The sequence below is a fragment of the Palaemon carinicauda genome, chromosome 5, assembly GCF_036898095.1.
Source record: "Palaemon carinicauda isolate YSFRI2023 chromosome 5, ASM3689809v2, whole genome shotgun sequence".
Lineage (NCBI taxonomy): Eukaryota > Metazoa > Arthropoda > Malacostraca > Decapoda > Palaemonidae > Palaemon > Palaemon carinicauda.
Window position 1 is genome coordinate 188,005,347 of NC_090729.1, and position 22,726 is coordinate 188,028,072.

General features: G+C 38.5%; 1 long non-coding RNA gene across 3 annotated transcripts; it reads right to left on the reverse strand.

Moving 5' to 3' along the window:
* Window positions 1-19,806, reverse strand: LOC137640729 (uncharacterized). Of its 3 annotated transcripts, XR_011044469.1 has the most exons (6): window positions 19,741-19,806; window positions 10,968-11,041; window positions 10,505-10,704; window positions 3,115-3,188; window positions 2,639-2,838; window positions 1-162 (listed from the first exon to the last, which is right to left on the reverse strand). It is a non-coding gene; the product is annotated as an uncharacterized lncRNA (long non-coding RNA). The 3 variants fall into 3 exon arrangements; XR_011044468.1 differs by lacking the exon at window positions 1-162 and having other exon boundaries at window positions 2,561-2,838; window positions 10,574-10,704; XR_011044467.1 differs by lacking the exon at window positions 1-162 and having other exon boundaries at window positions 2,561-2,838.
* Between the last annotated feature and the right edge of the window lie 2,920 nt (window positions 19,807-22,726).

The window sequence follows — 22,726 nt, forward strand, 5'->3', positions numbered from 1 at the left end:
CATTTTCAGTTGACTCCTAACCACTAGGGACAAAATTTTCATATTTGCATCCTTCACTTTCACCTGGCTTACTCCATGTGGTCAAGTGTTTAAGATTATATCGTATTGCTAAGTATCTCACCCGTTCTTTTAGCATCTTATTCACGTAATTTCATAACAAATCTGCCAAAGAGAAATTGTTTTAGGATAGAAAATTAATAAAAGAAAACATTGGATTATGCTAAACAGTTATACAATAAAATTTAAGTGAAAAGAATCGTATATATTAATCTCAAATAAATATCAAAGATTGTGTAAAGCATAGATTTACAATAATAATATTGAACTAAAATAGCCGTAACTTAAATATTTCAAATGTTGATACCATCTAATGAAATTTAAGAAATCCTTATTTCAAATAAAATACAAATTATGCCTTGTCAAAAATATACCAGATTAAAAATGGGCTCAAAAATCAAATTACAAGAAAACAAACCAAAGTTCATATAATTTGCATAATTGATGAAGTCTCGACAATATTATGAAACTAGCTCAGTAAATAAGCTTAAAAAAATAGTACCTACTAACATGCCTGGGAAAGCCAGAATTATAAATATATTAAATAAAGAACCAATATAAAATGCCAATAAAGACATTGAAACAGTCATAAGAAATCTATAATAAAACCAACTTGAGAAAAAAAGTTCCATTTTGTAGGTCAAACAAAGAAATGATCATTACTGAAATAAAATAACTTTACTCTAAATTAGTGACACCAACCTAGAAATGTACACAGTAGCCAATCTAGAAATGTACAAAGTATTTGAGCCATCCTAGAAATGCAGAAGGTAGTGGATCCAACCTAGATATGTAAAAAGTAGCGGAGCCAACCTAGAAATGTACACACTAATAGCACCAACCTAGAAATGTACAAAGTATTTGAACTAACCTAGAAATGTACACAGTAATGGCACCAACCTACAAATGTACACAGTAGTGGAGCCAACCTCGAAATGCACAAAGTAGTGGAGCCAACCTAAAAATGTACACAGTAGCCAACCTAGAAATGTACTAGTATTTGAGCCAACCTGGAAATGCATAAAGTAGTGGATCCAACCTAGAGATGTACAAAGTAGTGGAGCCAACCTAGAGATGTACAAAGTAGGAGAGCCAACCTAGAAATGTACACAGCAATGGCACCAACCTACAAATGTACACAGTAGTGGAGCCAACTTAGAAATGTACAAAGTAGTGGATCCAACCTAGAAAAGCACAAAGTAGTGGAGCCAACCTAAAAATGTACAAAGTATTTGAGCAAACCTAGAAAGGTACAAAGTATTGGAGCCAGTCTGGAAATGTACACCTTAGAGGAGCAAACCAAACCTAGAAATGTACAAAGTAGTGGCTCCAACCTAGAAATAATCACAGTATTAGAGCCAACCTAGAAATGTTCATAGTACAAGAGCCAAGCTAGAAATTTTCATAGAATTAAGAGCCAACCTAGACATGTTCATAGTATTAGAGCTAACCTAGAAATGTTCATAGTACAAGAGCCAAGCTAGAAATGTTCATAGTATTAGAGCTAACTTAGAAATGTTCATAGTATTAGAGCTAACTTAGAAATGTTCATAGTAGTAGAGCCAACTTAAATCTTTCATAGTAGAGCCAAAATAGCACCTTTCACAGTAGTAGTTTAATCACAGTAGTAGTCAAAACAATCTTTCATAGAGTCAACCTGGAATATTTCATAGCAGTAGAGCCAACTTATAATCTTTCATAGTAACAGAAACAACTTAAAATCTTTCATAGTAGCAGAGCCAACCTAGAATTGTTCATAGTAACAGAACCAACCTAGAATTCGTTCATAGTAACAGAACCAACCTAGAATTCGTTCATAGTAACATAACTAACCTAGAATTCGTTCATGGTAACAGAGCCAACCTAGAATCATTCATAATAACTGAATTTAGAATCTTTCATAGTAGCAGAGCCAACTTTGAATCTTTCATAGTAACATAATAATCATAAAATATTCCCAGCTATGAAGCCATTCTAGAAATGCTCACAATTGTGAAGCAAACCTTACAATCTTTCACAGTAGTGAAACAAAAACCTAGAATCATTCACAGTAGTGAAACAAAAACCTTGAATCTTTCACAGTAGTGAAACAAAAACCTTGAATCTTCCACAGTAGTGGAACAAAAACCTTGAATCTTCCACAGTAGTGAAACAAAAACCGAGAATCTATCACAGTAGTGAACCAAGAACCTACTGTAGACACTTTAACAGTAGTTAGATAAATGGTAGAATCAAAGTGAAAAACCTTGCACAATTCACAGTGGAAAACCCTATCTTCCACAGTATTGAAACCTTCAGATTTATGACAATGAAGGGATAAAAATATTTCTTCGTAATAGAATAAAAACAGGAAATATAGTATTGAACCAATTAAATATTCATTAATGGAACAACAGCCTGGAAATTTTTAGTAAAAAAAAAAAAAGCTACATGGTTATTACGAATCCCTAAATACTCAGTTTCATAATCTATTAGAAATTACATGTCCAATATTTAAAAACAGTTTAATGTATAAATTTGATTATCTCAAATTCTTACATTTGGAATTATTTACCTAGATTTTAAACCTCTCTTGACTTACTTTATGTCTCATAAATCTTTAAACTCAAAGTCCTGTTTAGTGGACTTGGTGTTACTACTACATTATTAGTCTATCTGTTGCGTTGCTATAGAAGAGTTCTCGTAATATTTGTTCAATGCAGAATTATCTGTAAATCTTCATAGTTCCTTTTGTAATATCTCCGCCAACTTCTTTTATGAATTTCCACCTCCTCATGTCTTCTGAAAAAAGTAAAACTAGAGTAACATTCTAGTAATTCCTTCATCATACTAAATAACATTGTGAAATTGTGCTACTATACCATCTAAAAAGTTTGTTATTTTTATAGTTTACAAATTAGATATTTTAGTAGTTTTATTTATTAGGTTCATACAAAATTCAAAATTTCTTCATGGCATTAAGGTAAAATACGTAATCGTGGCACTATCAATGAAACATTGGTATCAAATGTGTTCTTAATAATAGTTACATGTGCCATTCTTTGTGAAGAACCTTACCTCCAAATAATACTTCGATGGCCAGCTACTTGTAATGTTCCTGCAACCTCTAATGGATTATGTTTGCCGCCAACCTGAAAAATTAAACTAAACTTAGTAAAATTTAAGTATTTTATAAAATCTATGTTCACAACTGCTTATTCTCTAAAAGTTACATGTAGTCTACGTACATTAAACAGTTTATGTCCTTATTTAAATATGAGGTATGACTATGTATCGTTTATACAAATAAAGTTAAGGTAAACCATATCTGAGTTATAGCAGGAAAAATTTATAGTAGCTTACAATCCACTCGTTAATGACCTCACTAACAAATTAATCTAAGCTCCTACCATCAACAACCATATTTTACTTATTCAGTTTGATGCCAATATATTAATTATTTTGGCACTTTCCAAAAAATTAGCGGATGACATCTGTAGATTGAGCACTTCATTACCAATTCCCATCTTTTAATCAACATCCTATCAACCCACAGCCTATCGACCCACAGCCTATCGACCCACAGCCTATCGACCCACAGCCTATCAATCCACAGCCTATCAACCCACAGCCTATCAACCCACAGCCTATCAACCCACAGCCTATCAACCCACATCCTCCCTTTAAGCTAGATGCTCCATTTCCATATATGGTCAAAACATATGACCTCACCTAGGTTTATTCACCGGTGATTTCGTAAAGTTGCGAACTAGTAACCTACACAGCTATTGATTTTCATCATCTTATAGCACATTTAACCTCATAACGTCAAATTTCACGTTAAGGTTCTTTTGTTCTTGCAAGAAGGTTATTACCCAAGGTATTTACGAAATTTGTACACCCAAGTTCTCCCCCTTGATGTGATTCCTTCCTCGCTGTGTACTAGGTTAACCCACTTTTGTAATAACTTATTGAAAAATATTTCTTAAAGAAAGGGGAACCTTACTATTGATTATTGGACCCTCAAAACAGCACAACTGACAAAAATAGATTAGTTAATATTTTCAACATTTAAGACTTCTTAGAGCTGCAATGGAGGTAAAGATGAAGACTGGAAAAAAAGGTGCTTCTGAGAATATTAAACTGAAAATGGTCGTAACTTTTAAATATTTCAAATGTTGATACCACCTAATGAAATTTAAATACTTTAAATAAAATAAAAATTATGCCGTGATAAAAAAAAAGAAATATATAATTCCATTTTAGAAATGTGGTGAAGATTCAAATTACAAAAAAAAAAACACTGGTTAAATTCCATATAATTTGAATGATTGATAAAGTCTCGACAATGGAACAAAAATAGCTCAGTAAATTAGCTTAAAAAGCCAAACATTAAATTAATGCCCACTACATGCCTGTGAAAACTGAAATATCAACTTAAACAATATAAAATACCAATAAAAACATCTAAAACAGTCATAAGAAAATGATAAACCAAACTTAACGAAAATTCAATATTGTAGGTCAAATAAAGAAGTGAGCATTAGTAATAAAACTTTTCCTATAAGTGACAATAGCATGACACTAGTGAAACTAGTCCCTAAAATCCGTAAACACTCTCAAAATGTTCATAAGTAGTGGAGCCAACCTAGAAATGTACAAAGTTGTGGAGCCAACCTAGAAATGTACAAAGTTGTGGAGCCAACCTAGAAATGTACACAGTAGTGGCACCTTCCTAGAAATGTACACAGTAGTGGCACCATCCTAGGAATGTACACAGTAGTGGCACCATCCTAGAAATGTACACAGTAGTGGCACCATCCTAGAAATGTACACAGTAGTGGAGCCAACCTAGAAATATACACAGTAGTGGAGCCAACCTAGAAATGTACACAGTGGCACCAACCTAGAAATGTACACAGTAGTGGCACCAACCTAGAAATGTACACAGTAGTGGAGCCAACCTAGAAATGTACACAGTAGTGGAGCCAACCCAGGAATGTACACGGTAGTGGAGTCAACCTAGAAATGTACACATTAGTGGAGTCAACCTAGAAATGTACAAAGTTGTGGATCCAACCTAGAAATGTACAAAGTTGTGGAGCCAACCTAGAAATGTACACAGTAGTGGGACCAACCTAGAAATGTACACAGTAGTGGCACCATCCTAGAAATGTACACAGTAGTGGCACCAACCTAGAAATGTACAGAGTAGTGGCACCAACCTAAAAATGTACACAGTAGTGGAACCAACCTAGAAATGTACACAGTAGTGGAACCAACCTAGAAATATACAAAGTTGTGGAGCCAACCTAGAAATGTACAAAGTTGTGGAGCCAACCTAGAAATGTACACAGTAGTGGCACCATCCTAGAAATGTACACAGTAGTGGAGCCAACCTAGAAATGTACTCAGTAGTGGCACCAACCTAGAAATGTACACAGTAGTGGAGCCAACCTAGAAATGTACACAGTAGTGGAGCCAACCCAGGAATGTACACGGTAGTGGAGTCAACCTAGAAATGTACACATTAGTGGAGTCAACCTAGAAATGTACAAAGTTGTGGATCCAACCTAGAAATGTACAAAGTAGTGGGACCAACCTAGAAATGTACACAGTAGTGGCACCATCCTAGAAATGTACACAGTAGTGGCACCATCCTAGAAATGTACACAGTAGTGGCACCATCCTAGAAATGTACACAGTAGTGGCACCAACCTAGAAATGTACAGAGTAGTGGCACCAACCTAAAAATGTACACAGTAGTGGAACCAACCTAGAAATGTACACAGTAGTGGAACCAACCTAGAAATATACAAAGTTGTGGAGCCAACCTAGAAATTTACAAAGTTGTGGAGCCAACCTAGAAATGTACACAGTAGTGGCACCATCCTAGAAATGTACACAGTAGTGGAGCCAACCTAGAAATGTACACAGTAGTGGCACCAACCTAGAAATGTACACAGTAGTGGAGCCAACCTAGAAATGTACACAGTGGCACCAACCTAGAAATGTACACAGTAGTGGCACCAACCTAGAAATGTACACAGTAGTGGAGCCAACCTAGAAATGTACACGGTAGTGGAGCCAACCCAGGAATGTACACGGTAGTGGAGTCAACCTAGAAATGTACACATTAGTGGAGTCAACCTAGAAATGTACAAAGTTGTGGAGCCAACCTAGAAATGTACAAAGTTGTGGAGCCAACCTAGAAATGTACACAGTAGTGGGACCAACCTAGAAATGTACACAGTAGTGGCACCATCCTAGAAATGTACACAGTAGTGGCACCAACCTAGAAATGTACAGAGTAGTGGCACCAACCTAAAAATGTACACAGTAGTGGAACCAACCTAGAAATGTACAAAGTTGTGGAGCCAACCTAGAAATGTACAAAGTTGTGGAGTCAACCTAGAAATGTACAAAGTTGTGGAGCCAACCTAGAAATGTACACAGTAGTGGGACCAACCTAGAAATGTACAAAGTAGTGGCACCATCCTAGAAATGTACACAGTAGTGGCACTAACCTAGAAATGTACACAGTAGTGGAGCCAACCTACTATGCATATCAGACCCTATGACATACTGTTTTTCGCAAATATCTTTGAAACGAAAACTCGGATCAGCATGGTGCTTTGGCAAAGATTGTTTCACACACTCCGCTAATTTTTGACACTACTGTGCATTGTCAAATGCTGCTAATTATGACGTTTACTCTTGACTGTGAAGTCAAAAACCTGCGTGAGCCATTTACATATTCAAACAGGTGAGGCGTGACGTACTAGTGACGTCCATTTATCCACTAACTCCACCCCTGCCTTCCTCTGCTACCACCATCCCTCCCTTTCCCTCCCTCCTACCCTACTCCAACACCCTATTCCCGCCCTCTTTCACCTCCATACCTCCCTTTCATCTCCCTCAATCCCCCTTCTCTCTCTCTCTCTCTCTCTCTCTCTCTCTCTCTCTCTCTCTCTCTCTCTCTCTCTCTCTGCACACGAAAAAATGAAGCTATGCACACATATGACTTATTTATAATGGCGGATAACTCGAATTTATATAAGTTAAGTATTGTAGGGTGTTTTATGTATGACCCTGATTCCTGTTCCAGCGCAACTTGTTGTTGCTTAATTATTGTATGAGGTTTGTTTGACAATTATACAACCATTGAAAGTTATACGAGTATACGACCCTAATACCCATAGGTTATGTTGAACGTATAATAGCTGACGCTTGGTCATTTATAAGAAATTGTGTAAGAGATGGAAAGGAAAAGGGTGAAACTGAAGTGGGAATCCGAAGCAGAGTAAAAACTTAAAACGAAATTGAAGTGATATATATATGAATAATTTATTCTAATGTTAGGAAAAGGCTGCCATATGTTAAGAAGTCATTGCAGACATAAATAGACAGTGAGTATATGATGGCTGGATTAATACTATAAATAACTGACCACATATTTTACTTTTAATATTCATCACTCTCGACAAACAGGTCATCTTCCTCATCACTGTTACCTTCTGCACTTACCAAATACGGTATAACCGTCAAAGAAGCAAGAACATCGATTACGATTGTTTGCATAAACGATCAAACTTTACTCGGCATATGATTTTTATTAATCTGTCATTAATTCGTCATACTTGTGTCTGGCTTCATATACCGTGTAGCCTCAAGAGAGAGAGAGAGAGAGAGAGAGAGAGAGAGAGAGAGAGAGAGAGAGAGAGAGAGAGAGAGAGAGAGGGTGGATGAGGAAGGGGTAAGGGAGGTATGGAGGAGAAAGAGGTAGGGGGATAAGGAGGGGGGTAAGGGGGAGGAAAGGGAGTAGGGGAAGCCAGGAGTGGAGGTAGTGGGTGGATAGACGTCACAAATACGTTACGTCTCACCTATTCGAATGTGTAGTAGCTCACGCAGGTTTTTGACTTCAATGTCAAGAGTAAACGCCATAATTAGCCACATTTGACAGTCTACAATAGTGTTAAAAATTAGCGGAGTGTGTGAAACACTCTGTGCTAAAGCATCATGTTGATCCGAGTCTTCGTTTCAAAGATATTTGCGAAAAACAGTATGTCATAGGGTCTGATATGCATAGTAGAAATGTACACAGTAGTGAAACAAACCTTGAATCTCAGTTGTGAAAAAAACCTAGAATCTTTCACAGTAGTGAAACAAAAACCTAGAATCTTTCACAGTAATGAATCAAAAACCTAGAATCTTTCACAGTCGTGAAACAAAAACATAGAATCTTTCACAGTAGTAAAACAAGAACCTAGAATCTTTCAGAGTAGTGAAATAAAAACCTAGAATCTTTCACAGTTGTGAAACAAAAACTTAGAATATTTCGCAGTAGTGAAACAAAAACCTAGAATCTTTCGCAGTAGTGAAACAAACACCTAGAATCTTTCACAGTAGTGAAACAAAAACCTAGAATCTTTCACAGTCGTGAAACAAAAACATAGAATCTTTCACAGTCGTGAAACAAAAACCTATAATCTTTCAGAGTAGTGAAACAAAAACCTAGAATCTTTCACAGTTGTGAAACAAAAACTTAGAATATTTCGCAGTAGTGAAACAAAAACCTAGAATCTTTCGCAGTAGTGAAACAAACACCTAGAATCTTTCACAGTAGTGAAACAAAAACCTAGAATCTTTCACAGTCGTGAAACAAAAACATAGAATCTTTCACAGTCGTGAAACAAAAACCTATAATCTTCCGCAGTCGTGAAAAAAATTCTAGATTCTTTCACAGTGATGAAACAACCTAGAATCTTTCACAGTAATGAAACAAAACCCTATAATCTTCCACAGTAGTGAACCAAGAACCTAGAATCTTTCACAGTTGTTTAACAAAAACCTAGAATCTTTCACAGTCGTGAAACAAAAACCTATAATCTTTCAGAGTAGTGAAACAAAAACCTAGAATCTTTCACAGTTGTGAAACAAAAACTTAGAATATTTCGCAGTAGTGAAACAAAAACCTAGAATCTTTCGCAGTAGTGAAACAAACACCTAGAATCTTTCACAGTAGTGAAACAAAAACCTAGAATCTTTCACAGTCGTGAAACAAAAACATAGAATCTTTCACAGTCGTGAAACAAAAACCTATAATCTTCCGCAGTCGTGAAAAAAATTCTAGATTCTTTCACAGTGATGAAACAAAAACCTATAATCTTTCAGAGTAGTGAAACAAAACCCTAGAATCTTTCACAGTAGTGAAACAAAACCCTAGAATCTTTCACAGTAATGAAACAAAACCCTATAATCTTCCACAGTAGTGAACCAAGAACCTAGAATCTTTCACAGTTGTTTAACAAAAACCTAGAATCTTTCACAGTCGTGAAACAAAAACCTAGAATCTTTCACAGTCGTGAAACAAAAACCTAGAATCTTTCACAGTCGTGAAACAAAAACCTATAATCTTCCACAGTCGTGAAACAAAAACCTATAATCTTCCACAGTCGTGAAAAAAATTCTAGAATCTTTCACAGTGGTGAAACAAAAACCTAGAATATTTCACAGTAATGAAACAAAACCCTCTAATCTTCCACAGTAGTGAACCAAGAACCTAGAATCTTCCACAGTAAAGAACCAAGAACCTAGAATCTTCCCCAGTAGTGAAACAAAAACAGAATCTTTCACAGTAGTGAAACAAAAACATAGAATCTTTCACAGTAATGAAACAAAACCCTATAATCTTCCACAGTAGTGAACCAAGAACCTAGAATCTTCCCCAGTAGTGAAACAAAAACATAGAATCTTTCACAGTAGTGAAACAAAAACAGAATCTTTCACAGTAGTGAAACAAAAACATAGAATCTTTCACAGTAATGAAAGAAAAACACAGTAGTGAAACAAAAACACAGTAGTGAAAAAAAAACACAGTAGTGAAACAAAAACAATCTTCTGCGGTAATGAAACAAAAACCTAGAATCTTTCACAATAGTGAAACAAAAACCTAGAATCTTTCACAATAGTGAAACAAAAACCTAGAATCTTTCACAATAGTGAAACATAAATCTATATCTTCCACAGTCGTGAACCAAGAACCTAGAATCTATCACAGTAGTGTACCAAGAACCTTCTGTAGACATTTTCACAGTAGTTAAATAAAAGCTAGAATCAAAGTGAAAAACCTTGCACAATTCAACAGTGGAGAACCCTCTCTTCCACAGTATTGAAACCTTCAGATTTATGACAATGAAGGGACAAAAATATTTCTTCGTAATGGAACAAAACAGAAAATATAGTATTGAACTAATTAAATATTTACATTAATGGAACAACAGTTTGGAAATTTTTAGTAAAAAAAAAAAAATAAACAGCTACATAGTTATTACAAATTCCTAAATACCCAGTTTCATAATCTATTAGAAATTACATGCCTAATATTTAAACACAGTTTAATGTATAAATTTAATTCTCTAATTCTTACATTTAAAATTATTTATTTAGATTTTAAACATTACTCAACTTTATGTCTCATAAATCTTTAAACTCAAAGTCCTGTTTAGTTGGCTTAGTGCAACTACTACATTATTACTCGTTATCTGTTGCGATGCTATAGAAGTGTTCTCGTAATATTTGTTCAATGCAGAATTTTCTGTAAATCTTCATAGTTCCTTTTGTAATATCTAACAACTTCTTTTATGAATTTCCACCTCCTCATGTCATCTGAAAAAAGTAAAACTAGAGTAACGTTCAAGTAATTCCTTCATCATACTAGATAACATTGTAAAATTGTGGTACTATACCATCTAGAAAATGTTATTTTTTATAGTTAAATTAAATATTTTCGTAGTTTAAGTTCATACAAAATTCAAAATTTCTTCATGGCAGTACGGTAAAATACTTAATAGTGGCACATCAATGAAAAATTGGTATCAAATGTAAGCTTAATGATAGTTACGTGTGCCATTCTTTGTGAAGAACCTTACCTCCTAATAATACTTCGATGGCCAGCTACTTTTAATGTCCCTGCAACCTCGAATGGATAATGTTTGCCACCAACCTGGAAAATTAAACAGTTTTGTATAATTTAAGAATTTTATAAAATCTATTCATAAGTTGGTTTTTCTCTATATAAAGTTACATGTAGTCTAGGTACATTGAACAGTTTATGTCCATATTTCAATATGAGGTATGACTATGTATCGTTTATACAAATACAGATAAAAACAAATTTCTCCCAAGTTAAAGTTATAGCAAAAAAGAGTTTACAGTAACTTACAATCCACTCGAGTTTATTAATGACTGCTAATGAATTAATCCAAGCCCCTACCAGCAACAACCGATATTGTACTTTTGATGCCAATATATTTATTATTTTAAAACTTTCCGAAATATTAGTGGATGACAGATCTGCAGATTGAGCACTTCTGTTACCAATTCCCCTCTTTTAATCCACATCTAATTAATCCACATCCTATCAATCCACATCTTCCCTTTAAGCTAGATGCTCCATTTACATATGGTCAAAACATATGACCTCACCTATGTTTATTCACCGGTGATTTCGTAAAGTTACTAACTAGAACCTACACAGCTTTTTATTTTTATTATCTTATAGCTCATTATTTAAACCTCATAAGGTTCTTTTGTTCTTGCAAGATAATAATTACCCAAGGTATTTACGAAATTTGCATACCCAAGTTCTGCCCCTTGTTGTGATTCCTTCCTCGCTGTGTATTAGGTTAATTCACTTTTGTAATAATTTATTGAAAAATATTTCGTTAAGAAATGGGAACATTATTGGAGATTATTGGAATCTCAAAACAGCACAACTGATAAAACTAGATTAGTAGTTAATATTTTCACCATTTAAGACTTCTAAGAGCTGTGATGGAGGTAAAGATGATGACTGGAAAACGGGCGCTTCTGGGAATCAAATGGACAAAAACTGCGATCAGAACAACAAACCAAACGAGATTAGTAATCAATATTTTCACCATTCAACAGCTCCAAGAGCTACAATAGAGGAAAAGTTAAGTCTGGAAAAGAGGTGCTGCTGAGAATTAAGTCTACAAAAATGACCCTAAGAAATTCCTATAATGGTACTCCAAAATTATTGGTGAGCCTCCAATACCTATCCATTACAGCTTCCCCATTAACTCTCCATTACGAAGTTTCTCATAAGATTTGTCTGAGCCAATTCAGCTTAAAATTACCAATTTTTATTTATATAGCTAGACAAATACTGTTTTGAATACCTTCAGAAATCAGTCATTCTTATAAAATCTATATTTTAGCACTTTAGTTACATAGGTCACCTCACAAACTTAGAAGAACACGAAAAATAGAGTACAGTTAAATCAATTTAGAAAAAAAACTTGTGTAAACCTTTAAGGTTACTGGATGCAGAACATACTGATTTTCATGTGTGTCTTGAACATCTAAAAGACAATTTACTATATGTGAAAAGACAAACCTCAGCTTATAGGCCCTTATAATAAATATAATTATACAAATCAAATTTAGTTATCACAGTTACAGAAATTTCACCCTGATATAACCAAAAGCGTGGCACATTTGCCCTTACAAAACAAAAACCACAGCATATTTCATCATGCATCACCAAAACCACGACACACTTGCCCTTGCGTAACCACAACCACGGCACACTTGCCCTTGCGTAACCACAACCACGGCACACTTGCCCTTGCGTAACCACAACCACGGCACACTTGCCCTTGCGTAACCACAACCACGGCACACTTGCCCTTGCGTAACCACAACCACGGCACACTTGCCCTTGCGTAACCACAACCACGGCACACTTGCCCTTGCGTAACCACAACCACGGCACACTTGCCCTTGCGTAACCACAACCACGGCACACTTGCCCTTGCGTAACCACAACCACGGCACACTTGCCCTTGCGTAACCACAACCACGGCACACTTGCCCTTGCATAACCAGAGCCACGGCACCTTCACAGTCAACTAACCAAAGACACGGTACCCTCACAGTCAACTAACCAAAGACACGGCACCTTCACAGTCAACTAACCAAAGACACGGCACCTTCACAGTCGACTACCCAGACACGGCACCTTCACAGTCGACTGACCAAAGATACGGCACCTTCAAAGTCCACTGACCAAAGACACGGCACCTTCAAAGTCCACTAACCAAAGACACGGCACCTTCACAGTCGACTAACCAGGCACGGCACTATTACAGTCGACTAACCAAAGACACGGCAGCACCTTCACAGTCGACTAACCAAAGACACGGCAGCACCTTCACAGTCGACTAACCAAAGACACGGCACCTTCACAGTCGACTAACCAAAGACACGGCACCTTCACAGTCGACTAACCAAAGACACGGCACCTTCACAGTCGACTAACCAAAGACACGGCACCTTCACAGTCGACTAACCAAAGACACGGCACCTTCACAGTCGACTGACCAAAGACACGGCACCTTCACAGTCGACTGACCAAAGACACGGCACCTTCACAGTCCACTGACCAAAGACACGGCACCTTCACAGTCCACTGACCAAAGACACGGCACCTTCAAAGTCCACTGACCAGAGACACGGCACCTTCAAAGTCCACTGGCCAAAGACACGGCACCTTCAAAGTCCACTGGCCAAAGACACGGCACCTTCAAAGTCCACTGGCCAAAGACACGGCACCTTCAAAGTCCACTGGCCAAAGACACGGCACCTTCAAAGTCCACTGACCAAAGACACGGCACCTTCAAAGTCTACTGACCAAAGACACGGCACCTTCAAAGTCCACTGACCAAAGACACGGCACCTTCAAAGTCCACTGACCAAAGACACGGCACCTTCAAAGTCCACTGACCAAAGACACGGCACCTTCACAGTCCACTGACCAAAGACACGGCACCTTCACAGTCTACTAACCAGACACGGCACTATTACAGTCGACTAACCAAAGACACGGCAGCACCTTCACAGTCGACTAACCAAAGACACGGCAGCACCTTCACAGTCGACTAACCAAAGACACGGCACCTTCAAAGTCGACTAACCAAAGACACGGCACCTTCACAGTCGACTAACCAAAGACACGGCACCTTCACAGTCTACTAACCAGACACGGCACCTTCACAGTCTACTAACCAGACACGGCACCTTCAAAGTCCACTGACCAAAGACACGGCACCTTCAAAGTCCACTGACCAAAGACACGGCACCTTCACAGTCCACTGACCAAAGACACGGCACCTTCACAGTCTACTAACCAGACACGGCACTATTACAGTCGACTAACCAAAGACACGGCAGCACCTTCACAGTCGACTAACCAAAGACACGGCAGCACCTTCACAGTCGACTAACCAAAGACACGGCACCTTCAAAGTCGACTAACCAAAGACACGGCACCTTCACAGTCGACTAACCAAAGACACGGCACCTTCACAGTCTACTAACCAGACACGGCACCTTCACAGTCTACTAACCAGACACGGCACCTTCACAGTCTACTAACCAAAGACAGCACCTTCACAGTCGAATAACCTAAGACACGGCACCTTCACAGTAGAATAACCAAAGACACGCCACCTTCACAGTCGAATAACCAAAGACACGGCACCTTCAAAGTCGACTAAGAACATGGCACCTTCACAGTAGAATAACCAAAGACAGCACCTACCCAGTCCAATAACCTAAGACACGGCACCTTCATAGAATAACCAAAGACACGGCACCTTCATAGAATAACCAAAGACACGGCACCTTCATAGAATAACCAAAGACACGGCACCGTCACAGTCAAATAACCAAAGACACGGCACCGTCACAGTCAAATAACCTAAGACACGGCACCGTCACAATCAAATAACCTAAGACACGGCACTTCACAGTCAAATAACCTAAGACACGGCACTTCACAGTCAAATAACCTAAGACACGGCACTTCACAGTCAAATAACCTAAGACACGGCACTTCACAGTCAAATAACCTAAGACACGGCACTTCACAGTCAAATAACCTAAGACACGGCACTTCACAGTCAAATAACCTAAGACACGGCACTTCACAGTCAAATAACCTAAGACACGGCACTTCACAGTCAAATAACCTAAGACACGGCACTTCACAGTCAAATAACCTAAGACACGGCACTTCACAGTCAAATAACCTAAGACACGGCACTTCACAGTCAAATAACCTAAGACACGGCACTTCACAGTCAAATAACCTAAGACACGGCACTTCACAGTCAAATAACCTAAGACACGGCACTTCACAGTCAAATAACCTAAGACACGGCACTTCACAGTCAAATAACCTAAGACACGGCACTTCACAGTCTAATAACCTAAGACACGACCCGTTCAACAGTCTAATAATCAAAGTCATGGCACCTTCACAATCTCACAACCAAAGACATGGCACCTTCACAATCTCGCAACCGAAGACACGGCACCTTCTCAGTCGAATAACCTAAGACACGGCACCTTCATAGAATAACCAAAGAAATGATAACTTCACAGTCTAATAACTAAACACATGCACCTTCACAGTCTAATAACCAAAGACACGGCACCTTCACAGTCTAATAACCAAAGACACGGCACCTTCACAGTCAAATAACCAAAGACACGGCACCTTCACAGTCAAATAACCTAAGACACGGCACCTTCACAGTCAAATAACCTAAGACACGGCACCTTCACAGTCAAATAACCTAAGACACGGCACCTTCACAGTCAAATAACCTAAGACACGGCACCTTCACAGTCAAATAACCTAAGACACGGCACCTTCACAGTCAAATAACCTAAGACACGGCACTTCACAGTCAAATAACCTAAGACACGGCACTTCACAGTCAAATAACCTAAGACACGGCACTTCACAGTCAAATAACCTAAGACACGGCACTTCACAGTCAAATAACCTAAGACACGGCACTTCACAGTCTAATAACCTAAGACACGACCCGTTCAACAGTCTAATAATCAAAGTCATGGCACCTTCACAATCTCACAACCAAAGACATGGCACCTTCACAATCTCACAACCAAAGACACGGCACCTTCACAGTCGACTGACCAAGGACACGGCACCTTCACAGTCGACTGACCAAGGGCACGGCACCTTCACAGTCGACTAACTAAAGACACAGCACCTTCACAGTCTAATAACCTAAGACACGGCACCTTCACATTCGAATAACCAAAGACACGGCACCTTCACAGTCTACTGACCAAGGACACGGCACCTTCACAGTCGACTAACTAAAGACACAGCACCTTCACAGTCAAATAACCGAAGACACGGCACCTTCACAATCGAATAACCGAAGACACGGCACTTTCACAGTCGAATAACCAAAGACACGGCACCTTTACAGTCAACTAAGAACATGGCACCTTCACAATCAAATAACCAAAGACACGGCACCTTCTCAGTCGAATAACCTAAGACACGGCACCTTCATAGAATAACCAAAGAAATGACACCTTCACAGTCTAATAACTAAACACATGCACCTTCACAGTCTAATAACCAAAGACACGGCACCTTCACAGTCTAATAACCAAAGACACGGCACCTTCACAGTCTAATAACCAAAGACACGGCACCTTCACAGTCAAATAACCTAAGACACGGCACTTCACAGTCTAATAACCTAAGACACGGCACTTCACAGTCTAATAACCTAAGACACGGCACTTCACAGTCTAATAACCTAAGACACGGCACTTCACAGTCTAATAACCTAAGACACGGCACTTCACAGTCTAATAACCTAAGACACGGCACTTCACAGTCTAATAACCTAAGACACGGCACTTCACAGTCAAATAACCTAAGACACGGCACTTCACAGTCTAATAACCTAAGACACGGCACTTCACAGTCTAATAACCTAAGACACGGCACTTCACAGTCTAATAACCTAAGACACGGCACTTCACAGTCTAATAACCTAAGACACGGCACTCACAGTCAAATAACCTAAGACACGGCACTCCACAGTCTAATAACCTAAGACACGGCACCTTCACAGTCTAATAACCAAAGACACGGCACCTTCACAGTCTAATAACCAAAGACACGGCACCTTCACAGTCTAATAACCAAAGACACGGCACCTTCACAGTCTAATAACCTAAGACACGGCACTTCACAGTCTAATAACCTAAGACACGGCACTTCACAGTCTAATAACCTAAGACACGGCACTTCACAGTCTAATAACCTAAGACACGGCACTTCACAGTCTAATAACCTAAGACACGGCACTTCACAGTCTAATAACCTAAGACACGGCACTTCACAGTCTAATAACCTAAGACACGGCACTTCACAGTCTAATAACCTAAGACACGGCACTTCACAGTCTAATAACCTAAGACACGGCACTTCACAGTCTAATAACCTAAGACACGGCACTTCACAGTCTAATAACCTAAGACACGGCACTTCACAGTCTAATAACCTAAGACACGGCACTTCACAGTCAAATAACCTAAGACACGGCACTCCACAGTCAAATAACCTAAGACACGGCACTCCACAGTCTAATAACCTAAGACACGGCACTCCACAGTCTAATAACCTAAGACACGGCACTCCACAGTCTAATAACCTAAGACACGGCACTTCACAGTCTAATAACCTAAGACACGGCACTCCACAGTCTAATAACCTAAGACACGGCACTTCACAGTCTAATAACCTAAGACACGGCACTTCACAGTCTAATAACCTAAGACACGGCACTTCACAGTCTAATAACCTAAGACACGGCACTTCACAGTCTAATAACCTAAGACACGGCACTTCACAGTCTAATAACCAAAGGCATGGCCCCTTCACAATCTAGTAACCAAAGGCATGGCACCTTCACAGTCAAGTAACCAAAGGCATGGTACCTTCACAGTCAAGTAACCAAAGGCATGGTACCTTCACAGTCAAGTAACCAAAGGCATGGTACCTTCACAGTCAAGTAACCAAAGGCATGGTACCTTCACAGTCAAGTAACTAAAGGCATGGTACCTTCACAGTCAAGTAACTAAAGGCATGGTACCTTCACAGTCAAGTAACCAAAGGCATGGCACCTTCACAGTCAAGGAACCAAAGGCATGGCACCTTCACAGTCTAGTAACCTAAGGCATGGCACCTTCACAGTCTAGTAACCAAAGGCATGGCACCTTCACAGTCAAGTAACCAAAGGCATGGCACCTTCACAGTCTAGTAACCAAAGGCATGGCACCTTCACAGTCAAGTAACCAAAGGCATGGCACCTTCACAGTCAAGTAACCAAAGGCATGGCACCTTCACAGTCTAGTAACCAAAGGCATGGCACCTTCACAGTCTAGTAACCAAAGGCATAGCGCCTTCACAGTCTAGTAACCAAAGGCATGACGCCTTCACAGTCTAGTAACCAAAGGCATGGCACCTTCACAGTCTAGTAACCAAAGGCATGGCACCTTCACAGTCTAGTAACCAAAGGCATGGCACCTTCACAGTCTGGTAACCAAAGGCATGGCACCTTCACAGTCTAGTATCCAAAGGCATGGCACCCTCACAGTCTAGTAACCAAAGGCATGGCACCTTCACAGTCTAGTAACCAAAGGCATGGCACCCTCACAATCTAGTAACCAAAGGCATGGCACCTTCACAATCTAGTAACCAAAGTCATGGCACCTTCACAATCTACTAACCAAAGGCATGGCACCTTCACTATCTAGTAACCAAAGGCATGGCACCTTCACAATCTAGTAACCAAAGGCATGGCACCTTCACAATCTAGTAACCAAAGGCATGGCACCTTCACAGTCGGGTTAAAATGCTGTAGAGTATCACTTATATAAATACCACCCTTCAGTTCATAACCATAAAATCATTTACAACAGATTATCACATGGCCAACCTTCTCTATGTACATTTATTCTTACCTAATCAAAAATAACTTTTGTTAAATTCTTCTAGAATAAATGAGTTCTTCAGATATATTTCAATAGGAAGCACACATTATTCACTAAACTCTCCCGTTAAACTTTGCGATATAAGAAAAGTAGAACCCACTCTAGAAAAAAAAAAAACATCAGGTACACCAGTAATCTAACGAGGGCGTGTCCAAAATCTTAATATCAAATTACCATCATAATTTCATAGACGCAGCAACGCACCTTGGACGTCCAAACAGTCACCAATTTCAATGGAAGCCGGTATTGTTGAATTGTGCTTCCATCCAAAAATTTTAAGTCTAATGAATAAACTTTTAGATAAACTAGTCCGGTGTCATGATAATTCCTTTCTAACAATAGTATGATAAACTAAGGTATTGTTCTTACCTATAATGAATACCTAAACACTACTTAGACCAAGAGCCAAATAGCATGATAACTTTCAAATTATTCAGCGCAAACTATAAGGAAATAATTCTAAAAGGTATCGTTCCTAGTTATAAATCAATACCCAAATTATTCTAAATAATAATTATCACAGACAGTCTTATATTTGAAAAATAGCCTAAGAAACTTAGAAAATAAATCAAGGAAAGTTTTAACCACGAATGTTATCAATACAACTAAACTACTAAATGAAAAAATATCATTAAAAGTAAAATCTTAAATAATGGATGACTGTGCAACAATACAGAAAAGTATTTTGAGACATTGATTTTGAGCAATGAAGAACTATATGTTTTTGTCTTTAAAACCTAAAAAAAATAATAAAAATCCTCCCATAAATTAGAAATCAAAACTTACATTTGATATCTCCTCGGGTTGATGCCCCGTAAAAGTTCCAGCAGTACAAACTTTTTAGCAGTGTAAAATGGAGCACTTTGAAAACCAAGAAGCAGGAATTCCCAACTTTGTACTCCTTGTAGAGAGATGGCGCCATCTAGATTTAGGTTTTCTAACCATTCTTGTTTATACAAGATTCCATTTTCTTTAGGACACATTCCCTTTCTAACTTATTATTATTATTATTATTATTATTATTATTATTATTATTATTATTATTATTATTATTATTATTATTATTATTATTATTATATAGGCTACATCCCTAGTTGGAAAAACAGGATGCTATAAGCTCAAGGGCTCCAACAGGGGAAATTAGCCCAGTGAGGAAAGGAAATAAAGAAAGGAATAAACTATGTGAAATTTTGAACAATGAAAATTAAATATTTTAAGAACAATAATATTAAAACAGATCTTTTATATATATATATATATATATATATATACTATAAAAAGAATTATGTCAGCCTGTTCAACATAAAAACATTTGCTGCAAGTTTGAACTTTTGAAGCTCTACCCGTTTCATCAAAAAACCAAAAACGAAATTTTGCGTCTATTAACACAATTTAAAAAGCTTTTGTCTCTGTCAAAAACTAATTATATCGGGGATCTGAATTCATCAAAAGGTTTCGAAAAAATGATGATTATGATTACAGAAGAGAACAAGGGAACGGTTGAATGGAATAATTGGGCCAGATCTAATTCTATCAAATACATTTTGCTTCTCAAGTCTACATTTCAGCTTTTGGCACCATGCAGAGAGAGAGAGAGAGAGAGAGAGAGAGAGAGAGAGAGAGAGAGTAGTAGTAGTAGTAGTAGTAGTAGTAGTACCTCGGTGTAACAAATGCTGGCTTATGCAATATAATTTTGCTGAGAGAGAGAGAGAGAGAGAGAGAGAGAGAGAGTAGTAGAAGTACCTCGGTGTAACTAGTACTGGTTTATGCTATATAATTTTGCTGAGAGAGAGAGAGAGAGAGAGAGAGAGAGAGAGAGAGTAGTAGAAGTACCTCGGTGTAACTAGTACTGGCTTATGCTATATAATTTTGCTGAGAGAGAGAGAGAGAGAGAGAGAGAGAGAGAGTAGACGTACTTCGGTGTAACTAGTGCTGGCCTATGCTATGTAATTTTGCTGAGAGAGAGAGAGAGAGAGAGAGAGAGAGAGAGAGAGTGAGAGAGAGAGAGAGAGAGTAGTAGAAGTACCTCGGTGTAACTAGCACTGGCTTATGCTATATAATTTTGCTGAGAGAGAGAGAGAGAGAGAGAGAGAGAGAGAGAGCGAGTAGTAGTAGTAGTAGTAGTAGTAGTACCTCGGTGTAACTAGTACTGTCTTATGCTATATAATTTTGCTGAGAGAGAGAGAGAGAGAGAGAGAGAGAGAGAGAGAGAGTAGTAGTAGTAGTAGTAGTAGTACCTCGGTGTAACTAATGCTGGCTTATGCCATTTAATCTTGCTGAGAGAGAGAGAGAGAGAGAGAGAGAGAGAGAGAGAGAATAGTACCTCGGTGTAACTAATGCTGGCTTATGCTATATAATCTTGCTGAGAGAGAGAGAGAGAGAGAGAGAGAGAGAGAGAATAGTACCTCGGTGTAACTAATGCTGGCTTATGCTATATAATCTTGCTGAGAGAGAGAGAGAGAGAGAGAGAGAGAGAGAATAGTACCTCGGTGTAACTAGTGCTGGCTTATGCTATATAATTTTGCTGTGAGAGAGAGAGAGAGAGAGAGAGAGAGAGAGAGAGTGTACTGTAGGGCCTCGGTATAACTAATACTGGCTTATGCTTTATAATTTTTTTGGAACTATCTCATTTTCCTTCTTTTCAAAATCTTGAAAATAAATCCACATACCTGAAAGAAGTATTAATGAAGATGTTAATGAAGGAAACGCTGCTGATATTTACTGCTTATTTTCTTAATTTACTCATAAATAAAAAATCTTCTTAACCTAGTGAACTGTGCGTATTTTTGCACATCGATAACGTGACCAGGAATGCAAACAGGATAGGTCAAGAAAATTCGCGAGGAATGTATACATAATCCAGAATCTCTGTTTGCTAATCATTTCATATACGTCGATAGAGTTTTCACATGATTTGCGTGCATCTGACGAAGTAAGTAATTAGGCTGCAAACATTGATCTGGAGACTGCTGTCAGTGCGCAAGTTCGCTCACATATACAGATACACAGACGCACCTACATGGACACAGAAAGACTAAAAGGGAGGTAAATGACAAGTCTAAACAGTAGGCAAGTGGGAGAATTGAACATGAGGTAAAGGAGTAGCCTAAACGGAGGTTAAAAGAGAAGACTAAACAGGAGGTATAAGAGAAGCCTAAAGGGGTGGTAAAGGAGAAGACTAAACAGGAAGTAAATGAGAAGACTAAACAGGAGGCAAGTGGGAGAACTAAACAGGAGGTAAAGGAGTAGCCTAAACGGAGGTTAAAGGAGAAGACTAAACAGGAGGTATAAGAAAAGCCTAAAGGGGAGGTAAAGGAGAAATCTAAACAGGAGGTAAAGGAGACTAAAAGCAAGTTGAATGAGAAAACTAAACAGGAGGTAAATGAGAAGCCGAAACGGGAGGTAAAGGAGAAGACCAAACAGGAGGTAAATGAGAAGAATAAACTGAAGGTATAGGAGAAGCCTAAACGAAGGTAAAGGAGAAGACTATACAGGAGGTATAGGAGAAGCCCAAACGAGAGGTAAAGGAGAAGTCTAAACGAGAGATAAAGGAGAAGACTAAACAGGAGGTAAAGGAGAAGCCTAAACAGGAGGTATGTGAGAAGCCTAAACGGGAGTTAAAGGAGAACCCTAAACGGGAGGTAGAGGAGAAGCCTAAACAAGACGTAAACGAGAAGCCCAAACGGGAGATAATGAAGAAGATTAAACAGGAGGTAAAGGAGATTTAAAGGGAGGTAGAGGAGAAGAATAAACAGGAGGTAAAGGAGATTTA